The 27,885-nt window shown below is 42.0% G+C and overlaps 1 protein-coding gene across 18 annotated transcripts in view; it reads left to right on the top strand.

Moving 5' to 3' along the window:
* Positions 1-27,885, top strand: part of TLCD4 (TLC domain containing 4) — a 106,307-nt gene that overhangs the window by 27,174 nt on the left and 51,248 nt on the right. For 4 of the 18 annotated variants that reach the window (XM_019919334.3, XM_073810730.1, XM_073810721.1 and 1 more), the window contains exon 2: positions 12,751-12,828. The exons of 2 other annotated variants lie outside the window; for them this stretch is intronic. The gene's annotated coding sequence lies outside the window, so the exon portion shown is untranslated. Of the gene's footprint in view, positions 1-5,433; positions 8,326-9,880; positions 12,829-13,227; positions 13,286-14,081; positions 14,260-27,885 lie in introns of those variants that run through there. 12 more of the 18 variants (XM_073810691.1, XM_073810699.1, XM_073810716.1 and 9 more) reach the window with 10 other exon arrangements.

Raw genomic sequence — 27,885 nt, 5'->3', positions numbered from 1 at the left:
GGGCAGTTTCTCTGTAGGAGCTCTAAAAGGAAAGGCAAAGTATTTCTTTAAATCACTTGGTTCCCTTTTATTAACTTTAGATAATTGCTCAGGATAAAAAATGAGGGAAAACATGTCGTTCTTTTGCCCTTTTCCACTCTAGAATGTAGACTGTTAGTTTAGACTCTCCCCTAGCCATAGAACTTCCAAGTCTTTTTAAAAAATATTTATTTATTTTATTTGTTATTATTATTTTTTTTTGGCTGCGTCGGGTCTTCTCTGTGGCACACAGGCTCTATCAACACGGCGTGCAGGCGCTTCGCTGCCGTGCGAGGCCTTCTCTCCAGTTGTGGCGCGCGACCTCCAGGGCGCGTGGGCTCTGTAGTTTGCGGCACGCGGGGTCTCTTGTTGAGGCGTGTGAGCTCAGTAGTTGTGGCTCGTGGGCTTAGTTGCCCTGAGGCATGTGGGATCTTAGTTCCCCAACCAGGGATCGAACCTGTGTCCCTTGCTTTGGAAGGTGGATTCTTTACCACTGGACCACCTGGGAAGTCCCAGAACTTCCAACTCTTAACTGAGTTCCTTTGCTAGCTAAGAAAAGTGGGGAAAATAGGTATGGGGAGAACACATAGAGAGCACCCACCTTGCAAGGTGCAGTATAAGGTGCAAAGGTGGAGAAGACAGAAACTTTGTCTTCAACCAACTTAAAATCCATGTGTGTTCAGCGATCAAACTCCCAGAACACAATTGTGAGACTCTTAGTTGTGCTTTGGACTCTGATGTACCATAATGTTGCCTCTTCTATTGGTGGTGGGCTTTGATAATTAGGTACTTGTCCAGAAGTCAGCTGGACTTTGGGTGAGTATGTGACTTCATTTATTTCTAAGTTCAGAAAATATTCATTGTTTTCTTACTGATGGCAGCAATTGAGGTAGATTAGAAGATGTAGGAACAAGACTGGAACAAAGGAGACTAGTTTGCAGGCAGTTGCTCTAATGCACATCCTAAAGCTTCTGTGGAGTGAGAAAGGAGTCAAAGGTGACTTCCAGTTACTGGTGGATCATGTTAGCCATGCAGAGAGATAGACAACCACTGCAGATAATATTCTCTCTGCCAATTGGTTATCACCAAACATCCAAATTCTGAAGACCTCACCTTCTATCTCTACATGTTTTGAGAAATAGTGAATTTCATATCTACATCAAAAGAAATAATTTCTATGCTAAAAATACTGACATTTCATTTTGACTTGGTATATATATTATTTTTGTGAAATGCTTGATTTGTATTTGACTGGAGGAAGAATTCATAGATTAAATTAAATTTCCTTATCCTGATGGTCTTCTGATTATTGATATTATAGTTCCTAATATGCCACATATAAATAGAATTAATAGTTAAAATTTTCTTTACCCCAAAATTCATTCCTACCTACTTTTTGCCTATTAAATATTATGTTAGCATTTTGGGATACTCCACATTTTATTACAGAATATATTTGACAAAGTTTGAAGACACTTAATTGTAACAGTCTTTCAATAATTATTTTTGACCTTGTATTTTCTGCCAAGGATAATTTAAAAATCTGTGACTAGGGACTTCCCTGGTGGCACAGTGGTTAAGAATCCAGCTGCCAATGCAGGGGACACGGGTTCAAGCCCTGGTCCGGGAAGATCCCACATGCCATGGAGCAACTAAGCCCGTGCACCACAACTACTGAGCCTGAGCTCTAGAGCCGCGAGCCACAACTGCTGAGTCTGCGTGCTGCAACTACTGAAGCCTGCATGCCTAGAGTCTGTGCTCTGCAACAAGAGAAGCCACAGTGAGAAGCCCGTGCACCACAACGAAGAGTAGCCTCCACTCGCCGCAACTAGAGAAAGCCCATGCACAGCAACGAAAACCCGATGCAGCCAAGAATAATAAATTATTAATTAATTTAAAAATAAATAAAATGAAATAAAAATCTGTGACTAGAACTACACGTCTCCTGTTGGAAAAAAAATTTACAAAGGATGATTTCTTTTTTACTAAAACTAGATTGACTTCTTAGTATATTGCAAAGTATAACAAGTATTTCGAAAAGAGATGGAAATGGATAATTTTTTTAAACTGTTACTTGCTAGAGGGCAAAAATGTTTTGTTTGTACTAAAATGCAAAGAACGTAGGCCTCATGATTAAGTGGGAGATCTGAATGTAGCATGTGCATTTTCTATATAAACAATAATTATAACTCTCATTCTTTTTTTACTGTTTTTTTTGAATTTTATTTTTTAATACAGCAGATCCTTATTAGTTATCCATTTGATACATATTAGTGTATATATGTCAATCCCAATCTCCCAATTCATCACACAACACCCTCCCTGCCACTTTCCCCCCTTGGTGTCCATACGTTTCTTCTGTACATCTGTGTCTCAATTTCTGCCCTGCAAACCAGTTCATCTGTACAATTCTTCTAGGTTCCACATATATGCGTTAATATACAATATTTGTTTTTCTCTTTCTGACTTCACTCTGTGTCACAGTCTCTATATCCATCCACAACTCTACAAATGACCCAATTTCGTTCCACTTTATGGCTGAGTAATATTCCATTGTATATATGTACCACAACTTCTTTATCCATTTGTCTGTTGATGGGCATTTAGGTTGCTTCCATGACCTGGCTATTGTAAACAGTGCTGCAGTGAACATTGGGGTGCATGTGTCTTTTTGAATTATGGTTTTCTCGGGGTATATGCCCAGTAGTGGGATTGCTGGGTCATATGGTAATTCTATTTTTAGTTGGTTTTTTTTTGTGGTACGCGGGCCTCTCACTGTTGTGGCCTCTCCTGTTGCGGAACACAGGCTCCGGACGCGCAGGCTCAGCGGCCAGGGCTCACAGGCCCAGCCGCTCTGCGGCATGTGGGATCTTCCCAGACTGGGGCATGAACCCACGTCCCCTGCATCAGCAGACAGACTCCCAACCACTGTGCCACCAGGGAAGCCCCTATTTTTAGTTTTTTTAAGGAACCTCCATACTGTTCTCCGTAGTGGCTGTATCAATTTACATTCCCACCAATAGTGCAAGAGGGTTCCCTTTTCTCCACACCCTCTCCAGCATTTGTTGTTTGTAGATTTTCTGATGATGCCCATTCTAACTGGTGTGAGGTGATATCTCATTGCAGTTTTGATTTGCATTTCTCTAATAATTAGTGATGTTGAGCAGTTTTCATGTGTCTCTTGGCCATCTGTATGTCTTCTTTGGACAAATGTCTATTTAGGTCTTCTGCCCATTTTTGGATTGGGTTGTTTGTTTTTTTCATATTGAGCTGCATGAGCTGTTTACATACTTTGGAGATTAATCCTCTTTCTGTTGATTCATTTGCAAATATTTTCTACCATTCTGAGGGTTGTCTTTTCATCTTGTTTGTACTTTCCTTTGCTTTGCAAAAGCTTTTAAGTTTCATTAGGTCCCATTTGTTCATTTTTGTTTTTATTTCCATTACTCAGGGGGTAGATCAAAAAAGATCTTGCTGTGATTTATGTCAAAGAGTGTTCTTCCCATGTTTTCCTATAAGAGTTTTATAGTGTCTGGTCTTACATTTAGGTCTCAAATCCATTTTGAGTTTATTTTTGTGTATGGTGTTAGGAAGTGTTCTAATTTCATTCTTTTACATGGAGCTGTCCAGTTTTTCCAGCACCACTTATTGAAGAGACTGTATTTTCTCCACTGTATATCCTTGCGTCCTTTGTCATAGATTAGTTGACCATAGGTGTGTGGGTTTATCTCTGGGCTTTCTATCCTTTTCCATTGATCTATGTTTCTGTTTTGTGCCAGTACCATATTGTCTTGTTTCCTGTAGCTTTGTAGTATAGTCTGAAGTCAGGAGTCTGATTCCTCCAGCTCTATTTTTTTCCCTTAAAACTGCTTTGGATATTCGGGTTCTTTTGTGTCTCCATACAAATTTTAAGATTTTTTGTTCTAGTTCTGTAAAAAATGCCATTGGTAATTTGATAGGTATTGCATTGAATCTGTAGATCGCTTTGGGTAGTAGAGTCATTTTCACAATGATGATTCTTCCAATCCAAGAATATGGTATAACTGTAAATCTGTTTGTATCATCTTCAATTTCTTTCATCAGTGTCTTATAATTTTCTGCATACAGGTCTTTTGTCTCCCTAGGTAGGTTTATTCCTAGGTATTTTATTCTTTTTGTTGCAATGGTAAATGGGGGTGTTTCCTTAATTTCTCTTTCAGACTTTTCATCATTTGTGTATAAGAATGAAAGAGATTTCTGTGCATTAATTTTGTATTCTGCAACTTTACCAAATTCATTGATTCACTCTAGTAGTTTTCTGGTGGCATCTTCAGGATTCTCTATGTATAGTATCATGTCATCTGTAAACAGTGACAGTTTTACTTCTTCTTTTCCAATTTGGATTCCTTTTATTTCCTTTTTTTCTGATTGCCATGGCTAGGACTTCCAAAACTATGTTGAATAATAGTGGTGAGAGTGGACATCCTTGTCTTGTTCCTGATCTTAGAGGAAATGCTTTCAGTTTTTCACCATTGAGAATGATGTTTGCTGTGGGTTTGTTGTATATGGCCTTCATTATGTTGAGGTAGGTTTCCTCTATGCCCACTTTCTGGAGAATTTTTATCATAAATGGGTGTTGAATTTTGTCAAAAGCTTTTTCTGCATCTATTGAGATGATCATATGGTTTTTCTTCTTCAATTTGTTAACACGGTGTGTCACATTGATTGATTTGAGTATATTGAAGAATCCTTGCATCCCAGGGGTAAATCCCACTTGTTCATGGTGTATGAACCTTTTAATGTGTTGTTGGATTCAGTTTGCTAGTATTATGCTGAGGATTTTTGCATTTATATTCATCTGTGATATTGGTCTGTAATTTTCTTTTTTTGTAGTATCTTTGTCTGGTTTTGGTATCAGGGTGATGTTGGCCTCATAGAATGAGTTTGGGAGTGTTCCTTCCTCTGCAATTTTTTGGAGGAGTTTGAGAAGGATGGGTGATAGCTCTTCTCTAAATGTTTGATAGAATTCACCTGTGAAGCCATCTGGTCCTGGACTTTTGTTTGTTGGAAGATTTTTAATCAATCACAGTTTCAATTTCATTACTTGTGATTGGTCTGTTCATATTTTCTATTTCTTCCTGGTTCAGTCTTGGAAGGTTATACCTTTCTAAGAATGTGTCCATTTCTTCCAGGTTGTCCATTTTATTGGTATAGAGTTGCTTGTCGTAGTCTCTTAGGATGCTTTGTATTTCTGCAGTGTCATAACTTCTTTTTCATTTCTAATTTTATTGATTTGAGTCCTCTCCCTCTTTTTCTTGATGAGTCTGGCTAATGGTTTATCAATTTTGTTTATCTTCTCAAAGAACCAGCTTTTAGTTTTATTGATCTTTGCTATTGTCTTCTTGGTTTCTATTTCATTTAGTTATGCTCTGATCTTTATGATTTCTTTCCTTCTACTAACTTTGGGTTTTGTTTGTTCTTCTTTCTCTAGTTCCTTTAGGTGTAAGGTTAGGTTGTTTATTTGAGATGTTTGTTGTTTCTTGAGGTAGGCTTGTATTGCTATAAACTTCCCTCTTAGAACTGCTTTTGCTGCATCCCATAGGTTTTCGATCATCGAGTTTCCATTGTCATTTGTCTCTAGGTATTTTTTGATTTTCTCTTTGATTTCTTCAGTGATCTCTTGGTTATTTAGTAACGTATTGTTTAGCCTCCATGTGTTTGTGTTTTTTACGTTTTTTTCCCTGTATTTGATTTCTAATCTCATAGCACTGTGGTCAGAAAAGATGCTTGATATGATTTCAATTTTCTTAAATTTACTGAGGCTTGATTTGTGACCCAAGATGTGATCTATCCTGGAGAATGTTTTGTGTGCACTTGAGAAGAAAGTGTAATCTGCTGTTTTTGGATGGAATGTTCTATAAATATCAATAAATCTATCTGGTCTATTTTGTCATTTAAAGCTTCTGTTTCCTTATTAATTTTATGCTTGGATGATCTGTCCATTGGTGTAAGTGAGGTGTTTTAAAGTCCTCCACTATTATTGTGTCACTGTCAATTTCCTATTTTATAGCTGTTAGCAGTTGCCTTATGTATTGAGGTGCTCCTATGTTGAGTGCATATATATTTATAATTGTTATACCTTCTTCTTGGATTGATCCCTTGATATTATGTAGTGTCCTTACTTGTGTCTTGTAACATTCTTTATTTTAAAGCCTATTTTATCTGATATGAGTATTGCTACTCCAGCTTTCTTTTGATTTCCATTTGCATGGAATATCTTTTTCCATCCCCTCACTTTCAGTCTGTATGTGTCCCTAGGTCTAAAGTGGATCTTTTTTAAACAGCATATATATGGGTCTTGTTTTTGTATCCATTCAGTGAGCCTGTGTCTTTTGGTTGGAGCATTTAATCCATTCCTGTTTAAGGTAATTATCGATATGTATGTTCTTATTACCATTTTCTTAATTGTTTTTGGTTTGTTTTTGTAGGTCCTTTTCTTCTCTTGTGTTTCCCACTTAGAGAAGTTCCCTTAGCATTTGTTGTAGAGCTGTTTTGGTGGTGCTGAATTCTCTTAGCTTTTGCCTGTCTGTAAAGCTTTTGATTTCTCCATCGAATCTGAATGAGATCCTTGTCCTCACGGTGAGACACAGCCACCCTCCGCTTCTGCAGTAGACCCTCCAACACTAGCAGGTAGGTCTGGTTCAGTCTTCTATGGGGTCACTGCTCCTTCGCCTGGGTCCGGATGTGCACATCACTTTATGTGTGCCCTCCAAGAGTGGAGTTTCTGTTTCCCCCTGTCCTGTTGAAGTCCTGCAATCAAATCCTGCTAGCTTTCAAAGTCTAATTATCTAAGAATTCCTCCTCCCATTGCCAGACCCCCAGGTTGGGAAGCCTGATGTGGGGCTCAGAACCTTCACTCCAGTGGGTGGACTTCTGTTGTATAAGTGTTCTCCAGTTTGTGAGTCACCCACCCAGCAGTTATGGGATTTGATTTTATTGTGATTGCGCCCCTCCTACCATCTCATTTTGGCTTCTCCTTTGTCTTTGGATGTGGGTATCTTTTTTGGTGAGTTCCAGTGTCCTCCTGTCGATGATTGTTCAGCAGTTAGTTGTGATTCCAGTGCTCTTGCAAGAGGGAGTGAGAGCACGTCCTTCTACTCCACCATCTTGAACCAATCCCCCATAACTCTCATTCTTGATGCTTCTAACTTCTCATACAGAGTGCCTAAAACAGGAACTTCAGTTAGTGATGAACAGGATTTAAATCTTGGGTTGATTACAGTAATACTATCACATGAATGATAGTCATGATGACATTAGGAGATCAATTTGTTTGGGACATATAAGGGAGATAATATGTTTGTATATTAAAACAATACTGTCATGGAAATTGCTAAGAAATTTTTTCTTTTTAGTTACTTTTAAGATAGTTCATATGATCAGTGCATATGAACACATGACTAGTGAAGTAGTTGAATTATATCACTACAAAAATTTGATTCTTTTGGAACTGAATATATTTGGCAGAGGATGGGGCTAGGGTAGGAGATGTTTATACTAAGGAATATTTCTACATTTTAAAATTGTATTTAACTCTAGTTATGAATAATTTAACTATCAACTTTATTTTTTTTAATTTGTTAATAGGATGAAGATAGGGAACATACTTGTTCTGATTTTTATCATAATGATATATGGGTTCTTCATATTTCAAAACAGCAAGCATATATTTTTATATGTTGATAAACAGTAACACTCTAATGTTATCCAGTTAAGCTCTATCTGCCCTGTTAACAAAATGTGCTATAGAACTTAAAGAAAGACATAGCTTCATAAATTTCCCATTTTTTCTCAAAATGATAGTGGGTAGATTCCAATCTAAAGAGAATGTAGTGGGAAGTGAATGCTCCAAAGTCAGAGAATAGTGAGAAAGCAAAATAACAATCTGTGTATGAGATGTGGTTGATTAGTTTTAATTTGCTTATCTTTATGAATGAGGGCCATTTATAATGTGTAAGGGTCATTTTTATATTTCTTTTTCTGTCACTTTTCTGTTAAGGTCTTCTTTTCTTTTTTCTTTTTGAGTGGCAGAATTTTTTCTTCTTGATTTCTAGAAGCTTCTTATACATTAAGGAGGTTAGCCCTTTATCTGCGATTTGAGTACCAGATTTTTTTTCCCTAGTTCGTAATTTGTGTTTCAACTTTGCTTATGTTATTGTTATTAGTTTTTGCCTTATAGTAGTTTTTGATTTTTAATTAGTTACATTTATTAATATTTTATGGCTTCTAGATTTTGAGTCACAGTTAGAAAGGCCTTCCCATTCCAAGGTAAGAAAAGAATTCACCTATATTTTCTTAGAGTACATTTGTGTGTGTTCACAGTATATATTTAAATATTTGACCCATTTGGAATTTATCCTAGTATACAATATGAGATATAGATTTAAATTAATTTTTTCCAGATGTTATCCATTTATTAAAACGTCTATTTTATACCAGTGGTTTGAGATGCCCCTAATTTGGGTCTATTTCTGGACTTTTTATTCAATTCCATTAGTCTCTCTATTCCTATGGCTTATCCAAAAGTATTTCATTATTGAGGTTCTGTAGTATTTTTTAATACATAGGAAGCTATTCTTCCTTTTCAAAAGAGTTTTTCTGTGATTCTTGCTTGTTTACTTTTCCATATGAACTTTAGAATCAGCTTGTCCTATTCCAGAAAATAGTATTTTCATTGACATTGCAATAAATTTAAAAATTAAAATTTAGGGAGAATTGACATACATTGACTTTTCCTATTTAACAACATGGTCTATCTTTTCATTGTTCCAAGTCTACTTTGGGTCCTGTAGGAGTGTTTTAAAGGTTTTCTCATATAAGTTTTTCATATTTATATTGTTATTCGTATTGTTAAATTTATTCCTAGGCACTTTATATTTTTTGCTGCAGTTGTAAGTGGAAGCTTTTCTTTCTTTTATTTTGTAAGGGGGTATTGTGTGTGTGTGTGTGTGTGTGTGTGTGTGTATACAAATATATATGTGTATTTATATATGTATATATACACACATGTACACAGTTATATGTATACATATATATCTATATATATCAGATTTCCACAAATTAATTTTATATCCTGCTCCCATACTTAATTTTCTATTGTTTATATATTTTTCAGTTGATTTTCTTGGGTTTTCCAAGTATGTAATAATCTACAAATATTAACAACTTTATAATCTTTTTTTCCCAATGGTTATTGTCTTTACTTTTTCTCTTTCACTAGTACCCTTGACTGATACTTCCAGTACCACTGTATTAGCAGTGGGAGAGTGGCCATCCCCCTTGTCTTCCTCTTTTTTTGTTTTTCTTCCTCGTGATCTGAGCAGGAATCCTCCAGTGTTTCCCCGTTAACCTTGAAACTGGCTTTGAATCTTAGAATTAATTTCTAGTCAGACATTACTACTTTACTGTATTGGGAAAACTGAAAATTTGGTCCAACAGTAAGGTCTATAAATGTCCAACAGTAAGAGATTGGTTAAATACATTATGGTGCACCCATTGAATGGAATAGTCTGAGCAATTACACAATAATATGTACTGTTTTAATTCATTTTGTTATTTAAAAAATCCTAAAGTATATGCAAGTATGCATGGAAAAGTATCTGGAAGGATATTCAACAAACTGATCTAAAAGTTATAAGCATATACGTAAACTAGCAATTGTTAACATCTATTTAATTTGTAAAAAATTTTTTTAATTTATGAAAATATTTTGGCACAATTAAAAAAATAATTTAGAAATTTAAGAAAAATTATGTTCTTCCCCTTCCTCTGTTTTGGGTCCCTTTCTGTTACTTAATTTTTTAAAATCACTTATTCTTTGCAGAGTAGCACTAAAATGATAGTGTACGAAGGGGTTTACAAGATATAAGCCACAAGAAAGAAGAGGACTGGAGAAAAGTACACAGCAGATGGGAGATCTCAGTAAATTTTGGAAGCCAGAAGTTGGATGGAGTAGAGATGCATTTATACCTCGGTATCTTTGGGGGATTGCTTCCAGGACCTCCTTTGGATATCACAATCCATGGATATTCAAGTTCCTTACATAAAATGGTGAAGTACAGTCTGCCCTCCTTATGACCGGGTTCCACATCCACAGGAATGGAAGGCCGACTGTAATTGACTTGGCAAATTGGGAGAGGGGCTAACCTAAGTGCTTGGAGGAGACAGCATTTGGAGGTGCACTGTATGGTGGAAGGCAGGTTGAGGAATAAACCTGAAGAAGGGGGATTGACCAAAGTTGTTTACAAAGCTCTTGGACCACTGGTTCTCCTCCCCACCTCATACAGCCAGCCTGCACTCAGGCACTCCACCCTGACTGTACCACTACCAACACAATCTTTCTGTGAAGTATGAAATTTCTTTTCTGGAGAAAGGAGTTTATTTTTTGATGGAGAGTTCCCATAACAAAAGAGCTAATCAGAAAATGGGAAAGAAAAATATGTCTGAAATAGAAACTTTAGAAGGTTGGAAGATAAAGTTAAGTAATTCTCCTCGTCCAGAATTTCTCAGCCTTGGCATGACTGACATTTGGGACTGGAAATTCTTTGTCGTGGGAGGCTGTCCTGTGCATTGTTACACGCTTAGCAGCCTCCCTGGCCTTTACTCACTAGATGCCAGTGCATGCCCCTTTTTCCTGTGGTGACCACCAAAAATATCACTAGACATTGCCAAATGGCTGGGGTGGGGAGAATCAACTCTCCCTCCCCGCCATTTTTTTTTATTATTATTTATTTATTGGCTGCGTTGGGTCTTTGCTGCTGCGGGCAGGCTTTCTCTAGTTTCAGTGAGTGGGGGCTACTCTTCGTTGCCGTGCGCGGGCTTCTCATTGTGGTGGCTTCTCTTGCTGTGGAGCACAGGCTCTAGGCACACAGGCTTCAGTAGTTGTGGCATGCGGGCTCTAGAGCACAGACTCAGTAGTTGCGGTGCACGGGCTTAGTTGCTCCGCAGCATGTAGGATCTTCCTGGACCAGGGCTCGAACCCGTGTCCCCTGCATTGGCAGGCGGATTCTTAACCACTGCGCCACCAGGGAAGTTCCCCTCCCCCCCCAATTTAGAATCTCTGTCTTAGACAGTAGAAAAGAAAGATGCAGAGATGATCAATCAGATAAAAGGACAATAAATCTAGAGAATAATATTGAAGTCCCAACATCCTAGTAACAAGAGCTCACAAAGAGAGAACAAGAAAATGGGAGGGAGGAAATTAGCAAAGAAATAATAAAAGAAAATAATTGCAGATAAGATCAAAAGAACCCCTGAGTATCCAGCACAATCAATGAAAAAAGAACCATTCTAAGGTACATCACTGTGAACTTTTAGACTACTAGAGATAATGGGACGATTCTAGAAGGAAAAATAGGTCAGATACAGAGGAATGGGAACTAGAAAGGTATTAGACATTGCAGTGGCAACACTGAAAGTAAAAGACATGGAACAATGCTTTTAAAATGCTAAGGGAAAATGATCTTCAGTTTATCCAAATTATCAATCAAGGATGAGAATAGAATAAAGACATTTTCAGACAGTCAAGCCCTCTAAAAATTTATCTTCTATGCACCCCTTCTGAGTAAGCTGCTGGGGTCTGTGCTTTAGCAAAGTAAAAGAATAAATGAAAAATCACGTGTTTGGGCATTAGAAGATATTATTTTTTTAATAAATTTATTTATTTTATTATTTATTTATTTAGGCTGTGTTGGGTCTTTTGTTGCTGTGCACGGGGCTTCCCTAGTTGCGGTGAGCAGGGGCTACTCTTCGTTGCAGTGCACGGGCTTCTCATTGCGATGGCTTCCCTTGTTGCGGAGCACAGGCTCCAGGCATATGGGCTTCAGTAGCTGTGGCACACAGGCTCTAGAGCACAGGCTCAGCAGTTGTGGCGCACGGGCTTAGCTGCTCCGCAGCACGTGGGATCTTCCCAGACCAGGGCTTGAACCCTTGTCCCCTGCATTGGCAGGCGGACTCCCAACCACTGCGCCACCAGGGAAGCCCTAGAAGATATTATTGATGGGCATTTGATAGTTACATTGAAGCATCTGGATAAATTCAGGTTAGGTACATTTTTTTAAAAGTGAAAAAATAAAGCAATTTTTAACTCCAGAAAGAACAGGAGATTTTCAAGAAAAGCCTTATTATGGTAACTTACTTGATTCGGCAACACCCTATATTTGTATTGTCAAGATGGTACAACCCTAACTGCTGACTTGAACGAGAGTTGGGATGTGGCTATGTCAGAAGGAAGGGTGAGGGCAAAGTGGGTGGTGGTGTGTATAAAAGAGCTAAATACTCAAATACCATGACAAGAAGTCAATAAGTAATGTCTAAACCTGAAAATCAAGAAACATTGGTATAAGTTTATCATTTAGGAAATGAAGAACACCTAGCAGGGTTGTGGGGAACTGGGGTGAAGCTAGGTGGGGGAGAAGTTGGTCAGGGGACTGATGGGACTCCTGGATATTTTTTGTTAAAAGCGTTTAAGAACCACTTGAATTTTCACTTAACTGTATTACTTTCATTAAAAATAAAAATACAGACAAAAGTAAGACATATATATTATGGGAAGAAAATAAGAGAACCAGGGATCGAACCAGTGTCCCCTGCATTGGCAGGTGGATTCCTAACCACCTTGCCACCAGGGAAGCCCCTGGAAGAGGTAGTCTTGATGCAGATTCCTGAGATAACGTGTGTAATCTGTACTTGCAGGGCTGATCCCACTGATGTGCACCTACAACCATCCTGTCCGTGGATAGTTCTGAAATACCTGTGTGAGTGCATAGACAGGTATGGGGCAAACCAAAGTTGTCAAGGACTATGCACACTGTGAAGCGACTGTGATGGGACAGGTTGTTGTCAAAGGGTATTGGTACCCTGGTATGTTCTGAGAATCTTGGGGAGAAAAAGGGGAACATGCACTTGGGGGCCTGCAAGATCTTCCTCCCTGCTTGACTACAGGGCAGTTTTCTGTCACTGTAGCTTGGAATAGGTTTTGTCTTTTCTAAGTCAGTCTGAAGTCCGTTTGCCAAGACACTTCAGAGATGTGTGTGAATTATTATCCCCATTATAGAGATGAAGAAATTGAACCTCAGTGAGGTTCTTTCTAAAAAACGTATTTGTGATTTTTTTTTTTTTTGCAAATTATAACAGCCTAAATATATTTCTTCATTATTTTGTTTTATTCAGAACAATTCTATCTTTTTGATCCAGGACACCCGGAAGTTTTTGAGGCCGTATTTAACAGGTCAGAAGAGCTACTATTTAACGGCAAACTTTATGCACTGGGCAACTTGAAATTCTCAGCCAGCACCCAAAAATTTCCAAATCCTACTTCCCCACCCTGACAGCAGAGGGGCTCCGCGTGTAGGTGGTGTTTTTCAGGGATTCCGGAGGAGGCTACTCCAAAAGAACTTGCCTCTTCCACACACGCCCCCTACCCAGTTTGGAACGCATCTGCAGCCCCAAACCAAAAACTGCGAGGGACTTTGGCTAAGAGAGACGTAGCAGGAAAAATCAGCAATTGCCCTTTCACCTCCTTTCTGATAATCAAACCATGCGCTTCATTAACCAGAATTTGGGCATCTAAGGAAAAATGTAAATTCATAATCTGAAAAGAATTTTGGTTACGTGGCTAGCCCAGGTACTGACCGCAGCGGAAGCGGACTGAGACCATTGTCCCACTTGCTAGTCTTGTTACTTGCTTTGGAAAGCCGAGGAACCTTACGCTCTGTCCCTGGCGAGGTGTGCTCTTCCAGGATCCCACCGCAGCCCGCCTCGGGTGTTCCCGGTTTTGAGCCCTTTCCGGGACCCAAGTTCCAGCACCCGAAGGTCTGCCCTACTGCCGGCCTCGGGGCCCCGGGCCCCGCCCACTTTGGCCTGGGGTCGGAGCCTCCTGGAGCCGGAGCGGGAGCCTGAGCCCGAGCGCCGCGGCCCCTTTAAGGAGCCGCTCTGCGGTAACCCGAGCCCGCAGTCCAGGCGGGCGCGGCGGCCGCGGCGGTAGCAGTATCCTCCGCGGCTGTTCCTCCCTGCGGCTCGGAGCCCGCGGCTCCCCTGGCTCCCCTGGCTCCCCTGGCTCCCAAAGAGCATCTCGCGGGGCGGCTCTGGCCGGCGCCAGCCCTCGGGCCGGGCCGGATGACCAGGCGACTGTAACCACTCGCCGCCCTCTCCCGGCCCGGCGCACCACTGCCCGCGCGCGAGTCGCCCCGGGACCCGGCACAGGTGACGCCGTTTGGAGAGGGCTCGGGAGGAGGGCGGGCTCGCTTTGCCCCGTGGCTCTTCTGCGCCGCCGAGCGCAGCCCGCTGGCAGGGGCGCCGCGGCTTCCCGCCCCCGGCCTAGCGCGGCCGAGGGCTCCGGCGCCTGGAGGCTGGGTGGGCGTCCCCGGCGCGGGAGGCGGCTCGGGGCTCCGCGGAGGGCTCCAGCAGGTGTGTGCTGCCGGCTCAGCATCCTCCTAGCCCGGCGGGCTCCGGCGCAGCTCTGGGCGCAGATGGTGTCCCCGAGGCCCGCGGCCCCAGCGCTGCCCAGACGCCCAGCGTTCCACTCGCGTTTCCCGGGCTGTGTGATTCGGACTGATGGGGCTGCCTGGGGGTGCCTCCCGGGTCTCAGCTCAAAGGGATGGGTGCTTTGGGCATCCAGAGAAAGCTTTCTTGTTAGAGGCCGGTACAGGATCAGGTGCATCAAGTGGGTAAGTCTCCCCCTCTTACACCTCCCCACTACTAAATAAAACAAGAAGCTTTTATTTACGCTTGCAGTTCTCAAGTGGGTCCCATTTTTAGCTACCGAGTGCTGAAGAGTCTAGTGGGAGAGGGACTGGGCGCAGAGTCAGAGGGAGAAATTGGTTTCTGCTTCCATCTCTACCACTGTATACCCGAGCAAGTTTATTGAACTAAGTACCTCGGTTTACCCAGCCATAAAATGGGATCCATAATGCTAGCATTTTCCTGTCGCCCTCCGTGAAAGCGCTTTGAGTTGTCTAAGTTCATTAAAGGTTCACTGTTGCTGGCCAGTATTTTCTTAGTTGTACACATCTGAGTGTGAATGTGGTGCACATTTTTATATGAAATTATAAAATTATTCTTAAAGAGTGATATTTGATAATGTTTAAATGAATCTGATTCCAATTTGGGGACAAGTTGGAAGAGTCTGTGTGGATGTTAGGAGTTGATGTGTAGTAGGAAAAAAAACTGTCACTTTAGTAAAATCTTTAGCCATTCATAAACGGAGTTGAGAAAAATGGATCTTAGATTGTGTATTTTAAGTGAGATACTGCTGTGTGAGCACAGGGTGTAGTTTGGAATGCAGTTTCATCTTTGTGTAGCCAGTTAAGGTAATATGGTAGAATTAATGCCAGTCTCCTTTTAAGTGTGCTATATGTGAAGTAGAGAATTTTTCCCTTGTTTATCTTGTCCTTAAATTGTATGGGTGAAACTAAGTTAGAAAAGTGGACTCCTGCAACACTAGAAAATTTGAAAGATTGGCTTGAGGAACCATGGATTTTAGTTTATTTGCCATCCTCCTTCCTCTGCCATTAGGTGATCCTGAGGATATATATTTTCAGGATGCCTTTTTTTCCCTACCCCTGCAGCTCCCTTTTGTCACATTACCTCCCTCCAGAGTTTGAATCCTTACTGTGTGATCTTGCGTGAGTTTTACCTATCTAGGGTGGATGCCTCACACCCAGCTGCTCAGTTAGTCATGCTTTTTTACACTATTAGCTTTCTGTTCCTGTTCCTTTCACTCTAATCCTTCTTTACCTTGTGGGAAAGAAGAATGGCTTTTTGCGACTCAAGCTGTATACTTCGAGGTGCCTAGGAATGGCAGTGGTCAAGGGGCTGAAACTTTATAGTAAATTCCAAAGAAGGAAGCCTTCTACATAGACCCTAGGGTATGGATGCAAGAGTTGGCCTACCTTTTCCTTCATTTTTCTGAAATCTCCATCGGAGAGAGATTCATTTGATTAGCAAGGTAAAGAGAGGCCTCTGGAGCAGGGAGCCATCAGAAATTTAACTCAGTGCTAGATTGGTTAAGAACTTTCCCAGCTAGGAGTGGGGAAGGAGGAAGAAGCGACTTGGGTGGGGCTGGAGGGCCTGTCCTCCCAATAACCAGGTGACCAGAGAGGTGCTAAAGGAGCCCTGGATTCCTGACTGGGAAATGGGGAAAGGGCCGGGTCGCAGAGAGGGAGTGGTGGGGCTGTGAGGAGAATTCTAGAATGTGCCCTAGATGTGACTTGCCCTTTTTCCCTTTCCCTTTGAGAGTGTTTCTCGCCCTTCAGAGCCTAGCACAGCTGTCCTGCAGTTCTCAGACCTGTTCACTCTCTCCCTTGGTGCTCTAACCGATGCCCCACGTTTATGTCCCTCCCTCAAAGCTGGCCTTCCGTGTAAGAGAGGAAACTGAGCAGTTTGCTTCATAAGAGACCTTCAGACCTCATTGTCTCCCCACTCCCTTCTTGTCGAACTAATGTCCCACATCCTGCAGATTAAGGACTCATTTAGCTTTGTTATCTCTTGGAAGATTAAAAAGTGGGATACTCAGTTTGACTGAGAAAAGTAAACTGAACGGTCTACAGGAAGATACAGAAAACGAGTTTTTCTGTAGAGGAAGATAATGCATGAATTGTCTGGGTGAGAATTGTGGGCGATTGGACGCGGGAGGGCAGGACTGGGGGTGGAGCTGTGCTGGACAGCTTTCGCCCTTGTCCTTGAGAGAGGAAAGGATGCCCCCATGCTCCTACAATCACCTCGTTGTGCCTTCTCTCCTTCCATTTGCCTTGTGAGAGGAAGAAGAGAGAGCAACATGGCGGTGGAGTAGCCATCTGTTCTCAAGGATGGCAGACAGGCTTTAGGGATGAGCTCCTTTCCCTGGCGTTGGTATCAGGCACTGGATGTATTACATCAGGGAACGCATTACATCAGGAAAGTGAAGTTAATTTTGTAAGAAAATCTAAGGTGTTTCAAGAGTGACTTTGGTGATGTTTTTTTCTCGTTGGAGATGAAAGGTAGCAAAGAAATGGAGTCCTGCTGCTCTGGGTTTGTTATTCATAGTGAGACAGTTGGAGGTGCTGTGAGCAGATCCTGAAAAGAGGACTAAGGATAGCAAAGGTGTGTGTGTGTGTGTGTGTGTGTGTGTGTGTGTGTGTGTGTGTGTGTGTGTGTGTGTGTGTGTGTGTGTGTGTTTGCTCAGAACATTGGTCTGTTCAAGGAGAGAGCAGTCCTGTGGCTACATGAGAAGGGGCTTGTGAGTCACTCTAAAAGGCCAAGGTTTGTGCAAACAGCCGATGAAGAAGACAGCTGGCAGTCTGCTCAGAGCTTGAGCCGGCACGGGGAAAGGAGTCTCTGAGCAGCAGGCCCAGTAGCAAGGGGGAGGTCTGACTAGATGGAGAAAGACTTGTTTCAGGCATTTCTGGATGACAGCACAGTACAATTTTCACATTGACTCAGGGCACAAGTAAGTGTATGTGTATCTGAAACAGGTTTCATGAAACAATATGTACCCTTACTGTGCATTGTTTCTATTTTCATTTCTATTTCTACTCTATTTCTGTTTCTGTTCTGTGTTCTGCGAAACTCATCAACTATTAATGGGTCACAGTCCACTCTTTGGAAACCATTTGTCTGCTGGATGGTAAAACAGGTTGCAGTGGAGCAGCCTGGGTCTTGGGGTTGGAGACGCTGGAGGAAGTGGGGGGCACTTAGAGTGGTTGGGAGATCCCTGGACCCCTGTCGGTGGGGACAGGGGGAAGTGTGGGAGCTCATCTGGTGTCTGGAGGGTGAAGGACTCACGTTAGTGAAAGGCAGCTGGATGGGCAGGTGCAAAAATAGAACTTCCTACCAGTTCTGTCCACTTCAAAGCAAAACAGTTGGTTTTGAGGGAAAAGGAGGCGTGGAAGGAGTAAGCTTGGATTTGAAAGTAGTATCTTTAGAGCAGTAGATTTTTCTCTGTAGGTTAAATAAGAAGACAAATGGATCCAGAACTAATTGGCTGGTAGATTTAGGCCACTTTGATCAGCTGGGTAGGGAGCAAAGGGCGTCACAGTGCAGAGTGGGTGGGTAGGCAGCACACGTCTCCTCTTCCAGCTTTGAGAAGTTCTTGCAGAAGAAGCGGATGGATGTGTTGTTTCAAAACCCCATTTGCTGATCAAACTCCTTAGGAAGTTGGCTGCTTGCCTCACAGTGAATTGGAAAAGTATTCTCATTACATTTTATAAAAGGGTTTATCAAGACTTCTTTAGACATCTATTTCAAGATCTACAGTCAAACTGGAATCATCATTCATAGTCTTTGGGATTGCCAAAAAAGCTTCTTGGAGAAATAGGTGAGACAGCATCCAGCATCCTTGAGCTAATTCCACTAGCTGTGCCCTGGATGTTTATCAAGGTCAGAGTCTATCTGTAGGCCTTTGATTTCCTTTTTATAATAATTAACATCTGACTCCAATACCTAACACCCTCACCAGTGGACAAATACAACAAAGCCGGGAGGAAAACGTACACAGGTATCAGAGATCACCTGGGTTGCTTGGTTACTGCTTGCTTTTATCATCCACATTCTGACCTAGTTGGATCCTTCCTTTGACCCATCCCTGCCTTGTCTGATTTTCTTAGTTGATATATTTTCAGTGTCTGACTTCGCTGCTCCTCCGCTGTCTGCTGTCTATCTGATGCTTTCAATCCTGGTTTCTCTGACATCATCTCTGAGCTCCAGACGTATAGTCTCCACCTGACTGTTCCCATGGAGCCCAGGCTTGGAGCCCACGTTGGATCCCGGCCTGGGCTGTGTTGGTGTCCACTGTGACATGGCCGCTTTAGAAATAACTGATACATTGGTAGATTTATACATCGGTTTTGATTTAACTTTAAAATTTTGGGGACATGGAGAAACTATCTTGGTCAAGTTAATTTAATTAGCTTTCTTCAAATAGGCTTTAAAAAAACCTTTAAAAAGTACATTTTGAAGGCACAGAAAACTTCTCTTTGTTTGGCACATGTTTATTTAGTGGAAGAGGAGGAAGGAGGAATTTTCATTTGATAAAAAAATTTAGAACAAATGAAAAACCGCCCTTTACAAAGTGTTTCATTTTAGGGATATAATTCCCCAAACTAGTCTTTCTCAATTAACATGTTTTGCTCTAATACATGTAAAAATACTGAGCCAATTATGAATTTAAATGCTTTATAATTTGTTGTATGCTGTTTTAAGGGCTTATAAATTCTATAGCTATGTTCCGACGGAGAAAGATTCTTTGCCTTTTCATATTTTAACAACGTGTATGAGTGTTACTGAACACATCAATTTCTTACACGCTTTGTGCAGAAATCCAGGACAAGATAAAGTCGATAGGGAGGAAGGCCAAGCTGCGGGAAGGGGAGGCCTGGCTGCTTGGAGCAAAGGCAGCATGTTTGGAGTATCCCAGTTGAGTCTCTCGGAACAAACCCTTAAGACATTAGGCATTTTGAGGATTTGAGAATGCATTATAGCCTCAAGTCTCTAAATGTTTCCTTCAGTGTTTTTTATTTTTAAATTACAAAAGTGACACTTGCATATTATAAGAAACATTACAGACAGTCAGTGTTCAAGAGAATGAAAGTTCACTTCTTCCCCTTCCCCCAGCTCCCACCTCTCGTGGCTTCACCCCCAACCTCAACCAGTTAGCAGTTTGGGGGGTATAGCTCTTCAGACCTTCTTTCTGTACAAATGCCAGAGCGTGCCAAGCTATGTATTTATGACAAATTTATCGTTTCGCAGCCTACTTTTTTCCTACGTGGTAGTATGTGATGGACATTTCTTCTGTATCCTCTTGTTCATTTCAGTGTCTGTGTAACTTGGGATAGTGTGCCTGTACCAATATATTTAAGCATTTCCCTAGCACTGCACCTTAAGGTTGCTTCTGATAACTAATGCTATAGTTAATACTCTTGTACGTGCATCCTTTCACACTCATGTGAACTTGTTTTGAGGATAAAAGATAAAATCATTAGTATACTGTGTATTTCATAGTTCAGGTAACATAGTGCTATCAAAAAGTACATATTCTGCCATTTAATTCCCCCCAATATTTTTTTAGCAGTAAAAGCACAGCACTGGACACTGTAGGGATTTTAAAGTGGGGCAATGCACAGCCCTTGCTTACCAGAGCTCTCTCTCTAGAGTAGGGGGATTAGGCATACACACTGACTATAATATCTTTACTTTTATTTATACCCCACCTTGTTCCAAAAAAGATTAGGGAAGGCTTGCAAAGATGCATACATATGACAAGATAAAATAAACTTAGGATGAAAAAGAAAAATAAGTCAAAGGAAAATACGATGGAGGTATGAGGGCGCGTGTACTTTGAAGTACTGTACTGAAGTACTGTTCTCTTCTTCCTGGAAGTTCTGGCTGTCAGCTTCCCAGCAGCCAAGGAAAAGAGGCAAACAATCCAGAACAAGCTTCAAGGTGTCCAGAAGAGAAACCACTTTGGAGAAGCCCATCTAGTCCTGATTCTAGGAGGTGAAACAAATGTCTCCTTTGGATTTGCATTCAGAAAATGCTGCCTTTGCAGTGGCTGGCCTTCTCAACCACATTCCTGGTAGTGTAGTACAGTCAAACCTAGTGACCTTGCTTTATGATGCATTTCATATCATGTTCCTCAGTTCTGGCCAGGGGTGTCATGCCTTGGCACTGAGCAGTGAAGGGTCATTAGGATGAGGTGTAAGTTCATGGGTTTAATCCAGAAATAGCTTTAAGAGGATGCATGACCAATGAAAACAGCAATCTGATATTGTTCCTGGATAATTTTTTTCTACAAGATAGTAGAGAATATATAATTTTAGTGGAATTTCTGTGAGTAGAACCCATTTGCCCAAGAATACTAGGCTTGCAACTTAAAAAGCAAGAAGTGAAGTTGTTTTTGATAGCATTAATGTATTCGAACCATAGCAAAGATTGAACAAAAGGTTTTCCTTTGGGCTTCCCTGGTGGCGCAGTGGTTGAGAGTCCGCCTGCCATTGCAGGGGACACGGGTTTGTGCCCTGGTCCGGGAAGATCCCACATGCTGCGGAGCGGCTGGGCCCGTGAGCCATGGCCGCTGAGCCTGAGCGTCCAGAGCCTGTGCTCCGCAACGGGAGAGACCACAACAGTGAGAGGCCCGCGTACCGCAAAAAAAAAAAAAAAAAAAAGGTTTTCCTTTAAAATAAAAAAGAGCAAAACTCTGCACTTGATCCATGTAGGAAGGATAGTAATCTTCACATTGGTCAGCTCCACAAGTTAGAAAGGTCAGAGCCATCATTCCAAGAAGCCTTGAGGGCATCACCAGGCTTAAAATTGTTAATAGGTTATAGAATGAGTAGTTCTGGGATTAGGGGGTCTACGAGCTGGGGCCACCTGACCCTGTTTTGTAAAGCTGGGGAAAGTTCGACTTTCCTGGGCCACCTGGATCTGAGCTTCTGTAACCCCATTCACTTAAGTCTGGCCTCAGGAACATTGCCCCAGAACGTTCTTTATTACCAAGTCTATGGGCCAAGCTTAGGTATTTGACAGGACTTAACCCTGTATTTAAACATGACGTTTGTAATAAATGTTAAACTTGAGGTCACCTGAAGCCACATCAGATGTGTTTTGTGCATCATCACCTCTCTGGCCTGTGAAATGGTTCAAAGAAACACGTCACTGCATTTAGATTTTTTGGCTACCTGATAGTGTCAAACCAGATACAGAGTCAGATAAGTACCATGTTTATTGGAAAATAGTGCAGTTGGAATCAGTGTGAGGCAACAGCAGTCTTATGGGAGGAGGTCAGAAGAGAAACCACTCTCAAAGTACCCTGGGTAGGGTTTTAAGTTGCTCTTAGGTAACAGGATAAAAGTCCACTTAGACAATTTAGTAACTCCTTGGCTGTCTTCTCATTTAAGCCACCAGATTTCCCATTTGGTAGACAAGCTTCAGGGCCCCTAGGCCAAAGGTTAATAGGAGGCGGAAATGATCATATTGCTTAAGATACAGAATAGCCTATCCCTGTGTGACTTGGTGCCATTGGAGAGTCAGGTGTAACGTTTCCCCGTTAGGAAATGTGTTAGGAACGGGTGGTAATAATAAACAATATCCTTTATGGAGTGGTGTTTGGATCTATTGCTGAACGACAAACCACCCCAGCAACCTAGTGGCTTAAGACAATTTCTCATGATTCTGTGGGTGGCTGGGTAGTTACTCTGCTGGTGATAGGCTCACTCGCTCATGTGTCTGCATTCAGCTGGGGGGTCAGCGGGGCTGGAAGGTCCAGGATGGCTTGCCACCATGGCTGGCAGTTGGTATTGAGTGTTGCCTGTCAGCTGGGCAGCTTCAGTTCTCCATGTGGCCTCTCATCCTACAGTAGGCTAGACAGGCTTCTTTACACGGCAGTTTCAGGGCAATGCTCTAAGAGGGTGAAAGGCAGATGCTGCAAGGTCTTTTGCTGTGGATGGTAGGATGGCAGTGTCACATTGCAAAGGAATGTACGGTCATTAAATGATCTACCACAAGTGGCTGGATGTGCCAGGCACTGTGCTAGGTGTATTTAACTTGTCTCATTTAAGCCACATAACCGTCTTGCCCCATTGGCGTTCTTATCTCCATTTTGTAGAACTTGCAGGTCAAGAGGTCATATTCCTCTTGAGCGAAAGACCACTTGATGAATACTGGGACTAGGACTGGATTCTAGCTTGCTCTCTCTAGCCAAATGGAATTTGGCTTAAGAGCTCAGCAGGTGGGAGAAATTTGCTCAGTTGTTCTTCAGCCCCTCTAACCCATTTAATGCCGTCTCCTGTTTCCTATGGGGAGCAAGCAAAAGAGAGAAATAGGGGGCAGGCGGGCAGAGCCCTGCCTCAGTCACTTCCTTGCAACCTGAGGACTTTCTCAGAGGTAATCAGATCGACAGTTTGGAGGTGAGAAGACCTCCCTGTCTCCTTAGGTCCCGACTTCCTAGGTTGCTTGGCAGGTGTCCCAGTGATTCCTTAAAAAAAAGAACAAAACATAGTTGCCCTATTATAAATTGTGTTATTTTAAGTTTATAATAGAAAAAAAACATAGTTGCAAAAATCTTGCTCTGTCCAGCTTTTCCTTGATTTCATAGTGTTGGCAGAAAGCCAAGAGATGTCCCCAGCCGAATGGCTCCTTCTGTGATCCCTCCAGGAAAGGAAGAGCAGAAATGTGGAAATAAGTACATCAGAAGCTGGTAGAGGTTGAATGCAGAACCTCTTGCCTCTTCCGGAGTCCCCCAGGTGATGTGGTGTCGCCCGGTCCCTACTTCAGCTTCAGAGCCCCTCACTCACACGGACCCCGTCTGAGGCTCAGGGAGTGTGTTGTATTTGAAATGTTGAGTTCCTTAAAGATGGGCTCTGAAATTACATAAACTTGCAGCACCTTACTTTTTATTTGTGTCAGATACTGTATTAGTGTGACCTTCTAATTACCATTGTCTTCTGGCTTAAGGCATTCTGGTTTATTCCAAATCCAGTGGCTGTGGTTGGAGCTCATAGGTTTAAAAAACAAAGACTTCTTTATGAAAGTTTTGAGTGGAGTAAGATGCTAAGAAGCAACATTTACCAAGTAAATAAAATGTGCCGTCTGTGCTTTGAGCCTTAAGACCCTAGAAAATGAAGGGTTTTTTTCTCTGTTTTTTGCCTGCCTTGGGTCTTTGTTGCTGCGTGTGGGCTTTCTCTAGTTGCGGAAAGTGGGGGCTACTGTTCATTGTGGTGCGCGGGCTTCTCATTGTGGTGGCTTCTCTTGTTGCGGAGCACGGGCTCCAGGGCTCAGTAGTTGTGGCGCACAGGCTTCAGTAATTGTGGCACGCGGGCTCTAGAGAGCAGGCTCAGTAGTTGTGGCACACAGGCTTAGTTGCTCGGTGACATGTGGGACCTTTCCGGACCAGGGATTGAACCCGTGTCCCCTGCATTGGCAGGCGGATTCTTAACCACTGCTCCACCAGGGAAGTCTGAAAATGAACTCTTGAATTTCCTAAGGGGAGAATTCTTCAGTGGGTTGGGAGCTGGGAAAGAAGGGCTTTTTTCATTACAGCCACACTTCTTGTTAGGCATTATAAAAACAAATTCCAAGCCAGGAGTCAGTGTAAAATGAAATAAAAAATTTAAAATAAGAACAACAAAAAAGTTGCCATGACAGATTAACTATATTAGATTTCATTTGATTTATTTTTAAGTTAATAGCTAGAACATGTAAAACCTATCAGTAAATGTAAGCTAGGAGAATAAGAATAAAAGTTTTGTTAAGATTCTAATTAAAAATACCTATAATAGGAGGGAGAATTGATAAAGTGTGGTAGGCAATTAAGGCGAAACATTATTTCTTGAAAGAGCAGGAATTCTCAGGGAGGGTTTAAGGAGATGGGATAACCCCTCACCCTTGTTTTGTCAGAACCTCTTGGTGGGGACTCTGGGCTATGTGAAAAATATATGTCAAGAAACCTTATCCCCCCACCCCCTGCCCAGAAAACAAACTATAGAAAGGAGACTTACAGAATCTTCTTGACTGGTAGGAATAAGCAGAACATATACTGAGAAAATATTGTGTGATGCAGGAGGGGTTGGGGGAAGCTTTGGGATATGAACATATGAATTAGAGAGATCAGAGATTCCTAGAAGGCATTTAGCATAGGATGTAAAGGGACAGGATTATGAGAGATAAAAGGGAAATCTTGTATAAGGAGATAGGTAACAATATGAGCTAACTGTCAAAACAGTTCTCTGAGTTGCGGTACAAGATGGGACCACCCCAGAGCCCCTGAGTGAGGGCGTTTCTTGCTGGGGGTAGATGACTCTTACAGCCCGTTTGGGGAACAGAGTTCGCTCCTTCCTGTCCTAACCCACTCTGATTGTAATTACTACGTAGAATTGTGGGGAAAATAAGGGCCAGTTAGAAATGACTATTTAACCTTAAATGTTTCATTCTTTGTTTTCATCAAACAATCGATAATCCAAAAAAATTGTTTCAGGGGAGTATCCATCGCCAAGGTCTGTAACAGGCGGAATCAAACAGTTTAACTTGAATCCTGTTATATGCTCTTGGAAGAGAAAGGGTTGAAAGTATGGGAAAAATATAAAGGACACCCTTATTCAGAGTTTAGGATCTTAACTGACAGGGAAGAACCATGGAGAAATCTTTTCTATAGTAATGAGCAATTCTTTGTTGAATCTTAAGTAACATCATATCACCGAGAGAGGGAGTGTAACTTAATCATATTAATGTAGGGTTCCTTAGCCTTTCCAGGTTTAGACTTCATTTCTTTCCATTTGCTTCAGTTTAAAAAGCAGCACCATGAATACTGGAGGATTTATAGAAGTTCGGTTGACATTTATGCCGCTGGCTTCCTTTAGACTTCTACTCTAATGCTAATGGTTCTCGAGCTTGATGCTCAGAAAAGAAAAAGAGGTGGAATTCTCCTAGCTTTTTTTCATATAGCTCTCAACGCAGAATTAACAACAACAATGAAAAATAAAAACGGTGAGTGTAGTTAGCTGAAAACTTTGTACACATTTGATTAGATGCTTAAATTTTTACATGAATGAAAAGTCAAAAGTGGGTGGTATGATGAGTTATTCTTTACTAAAGGGTTTTAACGTCTCTGGTTAATTATTGACATTTCATGAGCATTGAGAAAGATGATTGCAATGATTTCATACCACCCGTATGAAAATGCAAGTAAAACCAGAATGGGTGGGGAGCAGGTATTTTTCTGGTAGGGTTTTTGTTTGTTTGGTCTGGTAAATATCTCATTTTCTGTAGTCACGTGTTCATTTACAAATGATTTACAGTTTGCTAGTAGAGACTTTTAAAAAACTTTTACATGTTAGGGCTACTGACATGGTAGATAAGTTCAATAAATAAGTACATCTGTAATTGATGAGAGTATGAAAATACAGTGCAAATTACAGTTAAATATACACATGAAGTCTTTGAACATATATCACACGTTGTAAGGAGTTTGGCATAGACAAACCAAATATCATACCGCTGTGGTCTGAATGTTTGTGACCCACCCCCACCAAAATTCATGTGTTGAAATCCTAACCCTCGAAGTGGTGGTACTGGTAGGTGGAGCCTTTGTGGGTGATTAGATCATGAGGGTGGAGTCCCCATGAATGGGATTAGTGCTCTTGTAAAAGAGATGCCACAGAGCTTCCTTGCCCTTTCGGCCATGTGAAGTCTGTGACCTGGAAGAGGGCCCTCACCCAACCATGCTGGTACGCTGATCTCGAACTTCCAGCCTCCAGAACGATGGGCAATAAATTTATGATGTTTATAAGCCACTCGGTCTGTGGTATTGTGTTACAGCAGCACAAACGGAGTAAGGCACACACTCAATGTTATTTCATTTATAACATTGGTGCTCTTAGCTTTGGGATATTTGGAGGTGAGAATCCTTTTGCAGTGAATATGTGTTCATACTATACTACTAGGGTTGTCAATTTAGAAAATTTTTCTTTCTAGTGTTCTGATTATACTGGTAAAATGAGGGACCTGTGACTGATCAGGTACTAGCAGAATGGAAAACACGTGTAAGAATACGAATGTCTGTTGTCATCATTATTATATTTCATAGACATTTATTGAGCACATGCTGTGTGGCGGGCACTGTGTTAGGTATGGGGACACCATGGTGGGGGGGAAATGTTTGTGTTTCCCACCTTCATGGGGCTCACATTCCTCTGGGGGAAGGAGATGTTCATTTAAATTGCAGCTGTAAAGGAGAGGGACATGATGCCATGTGAGCAGACCGGGGCGGGGGGTGGGGGGGGATTGCTCCCAGAAGGCTTCCCTGAGGAAGTGATGATTGACCTGAGAGCTGAGGGGCCTGAGCGTTACAGTGGGGGATGGAGGGGCGGGGTGGGAGTCGGGGGATAGCTTATGCAGAGGCCTTGTAGAGGGAGGGAACATGGCATCTTTAAGGGTCAGAAAGGCCACACTAGCTGGGGTGCAGCAAGCGAGGGCAAGTGCCACTTGAGGCTGGGGAGAGCAGGGCCCTCATCAGAGGACTAGGCAACCAGTGAAGGTTTAAGTTGGGGGTAGGTGAGGAGGTGGCATGACCAGAGACAGCTTTTAGAGCCAATTCCCTTGGAGTCCTCCAGTCTGTTCTCTACACTAAGGAGGCCAGTTTGGAGACAATTCAGAAAAGTGGTGGTAGCAGCTTGAGGAAAATGGATGTTTCTGAAAGCTGCTTAAGAAGGGGAAGGATATGGTGGCTTAGCAGGAGGGTGCAGAAAGCAAGTTATCGGGGACGGCTCCTAGGTTTCTGGCTGTCACATGGGGGGTGTACAGTGGTACCATTCACAGAAATGAAGAACCTGCAAGAGGACCAAGTTTAGAGATTAGGCCATGAGCTTGGTTTGAAATGTGTTTGAAATGCTGTGTGGTGCTGACAGCTAGGCAGTTGGCCATACATGTCAGGAGCTCAGAGAGGAGACCTGGGATGGAGATTAAAACTTGAGATTTTTCTGCATGTAAGTGGTAACCGAAGCCACAGGTATAGGTGAAATCACACAGGAAACAAGTAGAAGAGAGTCTGGGACTGAGGCTTAGGGAATTCTGCTCCTCAGTGTCTGGGCAGAAGAAGAAGTGTGATGTCATGGAAACACAGGGAAGAAAGTGTTTCAAGGAGAAAGTAGTCAGTGGTGTCTAATGTTGCTGAGATGTCAGGTGACACGAAGGCCACACATAGAAGTCATTGCTGACCTTAGCAATAGCTATTTCAGGGGAGCGACGAGGGTGGGGACAGGAATGAGGTGGGCTGAAGAGTGAGAGACCTGGGAAATGATGATAATATGGAAAAACCATTCTAGAACTTTGTCCTTAAAGGCGGGGGGGGAGGGAGAGAGGGCA

This window comes from Tursiops truncatus, chromosome 1 (genome assembly GCF_011762595.2).
Source record: "Tursiops truncatus isolate mTurTru1 chromosome 1, mTurTru1.mat.Y, whole genome shotgun sequence".
NCBI classification, from domain to species: domain Eukaryota; kingdom Metazoa; phylum Chordata; class Mammalia; order Artiodactyla; family Delphinidae; genus Tursiops; species Tursiops truncatus.
Note: the sequence above shows the minus strand (reverse complement) of the source record. Positions and strands in the feature narration are given on the sequence as shown.